A 7064-nucleotide genomic window follows, 5' to 3' on the forward strand; every position below is an offset into this window, starting at 1 on the left:
TTTTGTTCTCATTTAAACTGGCTTAAACATGAAGTAAATATGGAAAATCAGGAATAAATTTTGGCTGAGTAATACATATATTCTTGACCTCCAGACTCTATTATTGCAAGTTTTTATGCCTGGGAATTAAGCCAAACGGTCACTAAAGGAGAAGTTTCAAAATGCATCAGCCCATCTTCTCAGTAGCACATAGATCTCTGAGCACTTCACCCCATGAACTGCTATGTGCTCTGCCTTCCTTCTGAATACAGAATCCAATTTATAGTTTATCTCATTATTCAGAACTCCCCATACAAAATGACCAAGCTTTTCTTTTCAGAAATCATGACCTCTCTTGACAGCTGTTACAATCCAATGAAACTATGAAGTTTTCTGTCAAGAAATAAATGCTTGCAAGCACAAGAGACAGAACTTTTGCAAGAGCAGCTCCAGTATCAGGGAACTCTCTTTTATGGTTGATATGAGCTTGTGAAATGTGCTCAGGTTTCACAGCTTTCAAATGTAAATGCAACATTTCTTCTACTCAAGCTTCTTTTTAAAAATTCCTTCATACAGTGATGTTTGCTCACCTAGCTTAGTTTTTTTTTTCTTTTTTTTTTCTTTTTCTTTTTTTTCCTGAAGTATGAGTTTATAGGACAAAGGAGTACCCAAACAGACCCATGGATCAGTCTGTCATCTCTTTTTCTCATCCCATCCACACTAGTGTATATTTTCTAAGCATAGTGCTATAGAATTTTTGCATTCCTTTTCCCCTGCTCCTCTCTTTTCAATATGAAATTAAAGAGAGATGTCTATACTAGTCTATTTAATTTTCTTTCTCTGTGCTAGTCCTAGATCCATGAATCAGATGGGTCCTAGTAGAAACAGGATGATGAAAACAAATCTACCTTGGTCTGGAGTATGACTGCATTAGCATGAAATGGTTTCTGAAGATTATGAAACAGTATCTGTTACCTATCTCACTTGACTCCATTTATATTTCTCTTATTTATGAAAAAATAAAATAATGCAACTGATGCTTTGTCTGCTGCCATCATATGAGTATTTTGAAGTGTATTCGATATACCATTCTCCAACTCCATGCTATTATTATCTTGAATGTAGACCTTTTAAGAAATATCGTCAACTAATCTGTGGTAATAAAATGCTTATTTCAGTCTAGTTCTTTTCTTCTTCAGCCTTTATGTAGTACTATAGCAAATATGATCAATAATAATAATAATTACCTGTCATTACAGTTCATTTTCTCAGCAGATATCAACATTGGATGAAATTTAATGGCCTGCAATATATTTCAGGCTTGACAAAATGATCTAGTAATTCCTTTTGCCTTTAACCTCTATCCTTCCTAACTTAACTTGCTTGAAAATGCTTCAGCATAGCATCTATGGAGATTGCAGAGCAAGACACGGTGAAATTGATCACTGCATGCAAAGAATTTGGTTTTGAGAACATGCTATGCTGCATCACCAAATTGCTGTAATAAATATGTATTCATTCTATGCATGCTTATATGCTGAATTATTTTATGTGATAGGAACTGTTAGAGCAGAATACTCCAGAATACAGGAAAGAATTTACACAACACACATTATGTCATTCAATCCTTATATAAATCATTAATTTGGGGTTAAAATGAAATAGAATAAAAAGTTTGTACTTACTAAAATGGATAAAATCTCAATTAGTTGCTAAATGTAATCTAGTAATAATCTTTAAAAAATATTTTTAAAAATCTGTGTATATATGTTTTTTATATATGTGTATAAGTTTATAGAAAGACTATTTATTGTCTAGGCAACAAGAATATGTGTAAATGGGGAGTTAATGTAACTGTCCTCAAAGGAGTATTTCACATGATGCTATATAAGAATATATTACCTAAAAGATGCAGAAGGTCAGGTATCAAATGGGAAAGTTTGTTCAGTCACAGAATGACTTTTTTTTTTTTTTTTTTTTTTTAACAAATCACATGATCTTGGTGGAGTTTCAAAATAGAAATCTGGTACCTTTTAAATCAGGTAACAGTAGTGATGACCAGGGAATTGCTGAGAACCACATACTCAGCACTAGTATCTGGAAGCCAGATGGGGTAACAATGTTTCAACTGACAACCTATAACTACATATGAAGTATCTGAATTTTAAATCACATTTCTTACTGTGGCAAACCCATAGCTCCCCTAAAACACACAATAATCTTTCCATTTGGAAAAACTTGGATTTAAGCATCTGGAACATGGAACTGGAATCTAGTCTTTGATAGTGTTCCACTTCATGATGTTCAGGCATCTAGGGTCATCTGACAATCCTGTCTTAAGATATCATTTCACATTTTGGGTCATATCTGCTAAACTTCGTGTGATGTTTGAGATGTAACTTCTCAAATGACTTAAAATTTCTATGTGTGGAGAGATGAACTGATTCATTTGACACCATCTTTCCGCAACCCAATGTTCATTTCCCAAATAAGATTAAAGAGGGATCTTTGTAGACTTTTGCTGAATATTTAAAAATAATTATAACAACAAATAAATAAATAAATAAATCTGTCATGACTCTGGATGAAGATAAAATATCTTTTATCTCACCGTGCAGACAGTATACCAGCTGGTGTATCAGCCCTCATTGGATGTCCTGGTTTGACTGGGACAGAACTAATTTTCTTTGTAGTACTTCATACATTGCATTGTTTCAGATTTGTATTTAAAGCAATGTAGATAACACACCAATATTTTTATTGTTACTGAGTAGTGCTTGCAAATCAAGTTCCTTTCTGTTTTGTAAACTGCGTATTAGCAAGTAGGCTCGGGATGCACAAAAGGCAGAGGGGAAACTTAGCTCAGATAGCACCAAAATCTGTATGATTTAATGTCATCCTCAGCAGTAAAACTGGAGGGAAGTGGACCAGTGGGGGCTGCTTTTTCTTGGAGACTGCTCTTCAGTCTGCTGGTGGTTAGCAATTGCATTTTGCTCATTTTGCTTGTTAATCTTTCTTTTCTTGATAAACAGGCAGTTTAATAAGTGAAGAAAAGAGGAGGAAAAAAATATACAAGTGATACAAAGGTAATCACTAACGATTTCTCACAGGCAAAACCAGTGCCCAGCCAGTCTCTGAGTACTTCCCACTAAAAAAAAAGTAAAATAAAATAAAATAAAATCTCCTGTCATTTCTGAGCATGTTGTATGTCACAGAATACTCCTTTGGTTAATTTGGGTGAGTGGCTAATTATCTTGTGTCGCCTCTCAGCTTCTTGCTCATCCCTAGTTTATTTACTGTGGAAGGAGAATGAGAAAAAGAGAAAACCTTGTCACTGTGCAATCCCTCTTCAGCAACAGCCAAATCATTGCTGTGTTGCCAACACTAGTTTAAAAACAGCGCCTTACAGGCTGCTAGGAAGAAAATAAATTCAATCCCAGCCAGAAAAATTGTAACTTAAAATTCTCTTCTGAAGCATCAGTTATCGAGTGACTCAGTTTGGTTTATTCCTAAAAATAACTTCCTGGTTCATAAGATTTTTGAATGAAACTACACCACAAAATATACATATGAGTGCTTTATCATCATTTTTACTTTCATGTAGAAGACACATCACTGCAAAACATGTCCTCTTCAGTCTTACATGAAGAATTTCTTTAAATGCTATCTATGTTGAATGCTAGAGTACACATTAAACCTTTTGCTAATTTGTTTCATACACCCATTACAAATTCTTAGTTGTTCTGAGATATTGGTTATTGAAATCCCAACTCAGTAAATATAACTTTTATTATTGTACATGAATAATACACCTTAAAACTTCTTTTCTTTTAACAGTGACACATTTTTTTTCTTGATTTTTAACTTAAAAAAATAAGCACATACAAAATGAAAACTCTTTTTCTGTCAGAACAGTTCTTACTTTTCCTTTTGTGAATCTAGACATTAAAGATCAAGGGAGTTTGTGCTGCTGTTTTTCACTGTTTTGAATGTTTTTGGTACATTGTAATGCACAGCCACATTTTATTTCTCAAATTCACTATGATCCAGGAGTTAACACACAAAAATCAATTTATTTGTAACAGTGTGAGCTATAAATGATTATTTAAAGTTATAAAGAATATTTATTAAAAAAGGGACTTTTAAAGCAACTCAGATCAGTTTAAATTTAAACTGACAGAGCCAGTATAAGGTAAAAAAAAAAACTATTTTTTCTCTGATTTAGCCAGGCCAAATATTTCCTGTTTGTCTGTTTGTTTATTTCTTAGAGATTAGGAAAAAAAAAAAAAAAGAATTAAAGAACTTATTTTATAAAAATATTCCTGGCCTAGCTGACACTATCATGCTTGATTAATATTTGTCTTTGTCTACCTAAGGAATCTCCAACAATCAGAAAATAAATGATTTAACAAATAGATCAAGATTCAACTTATCTGGTTTTCTTGGATGATTCCTAGTTTATCTTGAATTAGCAGATGAAATAGATGTTAACTAGAAGCTCTTCATCATCACAAAACACCTCTTTTAGGGCTCAGGTTTTGTTTTGTTTTGTTTTTGTTTTTGTTTGTTTGTTTAATGGAAGTCAGGAATCTTTTCTTATGTTAGTTTCCACCCATTCAAAATATAATATAAAAACCAGTTTGAGCTCAAATATAATTGGGAAAGGAGATAGAGAGTAAAAAGAAGTAAAATAATAATGTTTCTTTTAAGAACATTAAATTTACAAAGACTATATGGATCTGAAATAGGATCCAAAGCTTGGGCAAATTTCTTAATTGTTATCACAAGTTCTGCTTCTTCAGAACTGAAATCTATTCTCATATAGTGGAAGCTAGTTTGGGATATGGGCCCAGATCAGCAGGGCTGGTGACTGGGACGGGCAGGGCTGTAGGGAACTGGAGCTCAGCTCTGCTTTGGCCTCTCTGGGGCAGGGGCTGATGACCACAGGGACTGAAGGGATTTCCTCAGACAGGGTGCGGGGATACCCAGAGTGACACCTGGGGTAAGGGACAGTGAAACCCATGAGTTCCCCCAGGGCAGTAATAACACCAACATAATGTCTGGAAGAGAACACTGAGCTGGTGAACCTTTTATCTGATTAACTGTTCCAGTGTAAAAAGTGTAAAAGTTCTGCCAAATCTTCTCTTCCTTCCTGTATACATGAGGAAGACACAGAGAAAAAAACATACGAGAGAACATTTCTCTCTGAAGGAGAAAAAGAAGTACAGACATAAATAAATAAATAAATGACAAAATCCCATTAAGCAGGAGGTAATGTTCAACTAATTAATTCATATTTTGAACCTAGGTTTTAAAATGGATGTTGAAGTTTCTTTATGTACCGCTTTTGCTGAAAATAAGTTCCAGATTCAGGAACCAAAATTCAGGTGAATACAATGCAGTTGTCTGCTTGTAAATTAGTCAGCGGAGATCTAGTCAATACACCCAAAGGGATCTGAGGACATAAATGAGTTGCCTAATTACTCAGGAAAAGGTTTTGAATGTCTGAACCCACAGATATAGACGTATGACAGACCCTTCACTACAAGACAAACATTGAGCCCCTGAAGTGTGTCCAGGGAAGGGCAATGAAGCTCTGGTGAGGGGTCTGGAGCAGAAGTCTAATGAAGAGCAGCTGAGGGAACTGGGATTCTTTGGTCTGAAGAAGGGGAGACTCAAGGGAGACCTTATCACACTCTCCAACCACCTAGTAGGTTGGATAGTCTGCTCCTTCCCCCCAGTCTAACCTGTATTTCCTATAACACTGATAATGTAATAACCACCAGCAGAAATCATGATGGATGAAACTTGTCATGATAGCTGCACTTGGCTCAAAATGAACTTGTGGGAAACATAAAAATATGGTAGCCAAGGTGTAATTAATGACTGTGTATCCACCTAACCAGAGTACTGGTCAATGTCTGAGTAAAGTCAAATATGGAAGAATGTCCAACTCATGCCAGACTTGGAATAAACTACAGTCAATATGCAAATATGACTATGAATCTGTTATCTTACCCCATAAATAGTGAGCAGCCCAGGAGCCCATTGAGCTCTTCTCTCAACAAGGGATGTCTTAATGTCAAGATTCCTTGATATTACAATTCCTTGCTGTTACAGATCCTTTGTAAGTGACTAATAGCTTAATAAGTTTTGTAAGCCTTGCTAAGATTATGTCTTTGGTTGTGCACATATAATCCTTTAGACCTAAACTGTTGATCAAGTCTGGGACTAGGAGTGGATTCAGATAAACACAGACTCTTTACCTCTTTGGTTCAAGGAGATGGCAAGAGTGTCCATTCCTCTGAACCTTGCAACTCAACAGGAGTGTCCAGCATAGAGGATAAAGTACAGCATAGAGGATAAAGTTAAACAGACTCATCCACGAGACACTCCTGTTGTGGATGAGTCTGTTTAACTTTATCGTCTATGCTGTAAATCATCAAGTGTACCTTTCCATCTCAAACCATGTTAAGTCACTGTCGTACTTACAATTAAACTGTATTAAATAACTATTTTTTATCAAAAAATATATATTAATTATATTAAATTAGTTAAATTAGTTATATTAAATAACTATATTAAATAACTATTTTTTATCAATAAACATATTACTGGTTCTATCTTACAAGTGAAGTGTATAATTTGCATTTGTGAAACATCTACTATTGAAACAGTGTATAAGATTCTACTGTAGGTAATGGGTTTCCTGTGCCTCTGTAATATATACAGTTTCAGATGTCTAAAAAATAAATTAAACCATTTTAATGGTTTATAGGCATCTATTTTAATGGTTAATGGTTTATAGGCATCTAAGACAGTTTCCTAAACATAGGCACCCAACATATAGAGACACCCACGAAAGGTTAATAGATATGAAATAGATTATGCAGAGTCTATAGGAGATTTATACATTTCTGGATTAGTACTGACAGGTGTAGTGAGATACTCTGCGTCATGCCATATAGCAACTTTTTTTTGCTTACATTTAGGCAAATGACTCTACTCTTCACATCTAAGTTAGTTATGTAGGCTAACTTTTTAGGGAAACAGTCAGCATGTCCAAGGGAACAGTGCATCCTCTC

At 34.7% G+C, this 7064-nt stretch overlaps 2 non-coding genes across 2 annotated transcripts; one reads left to right on the forward strand and one right to left on the reverse strand.

Annotated features, from left to right (window-relative positions):
• Window positions 1–6341: 6341 nt before the first annotated feature.
• MIR7445-2 (microRNA 7445-2) lies at window positions 6342–6401 on the reverse strand. Its single transcript, NR_105617.1, has one exon. It is a non-coding gene; the product is annotated as a microRNA 7445-2 (primary transcript).
• MIR7445-1 (microRNA 7445-1) lies at window positions 6344–6403 on the forward strand. Its single transcript, NR_105613.1, has one exon. It is a non-coding gene; the product is annotated as a microRNA 7445-1 (primary transcript).
• Window positions 6404–7064: the final 661 nt, after the last annotated feature.

Source organism: Gallus gallus, chromosome 1 (assembly GCF_016699485.2).
Source record: "Gallus gallus isolate bGalGal1 chromosome 1, bGalGal1.mat.broiler.GRCg7b, whole genome shotgun sequence".
In the NCBI taxonomy this organism is placed as follows: Eukaryota; Metazoa; Chordata; class Aves; order Galliformes; family Phasianidae; genus Gallus; species Gallus gallus.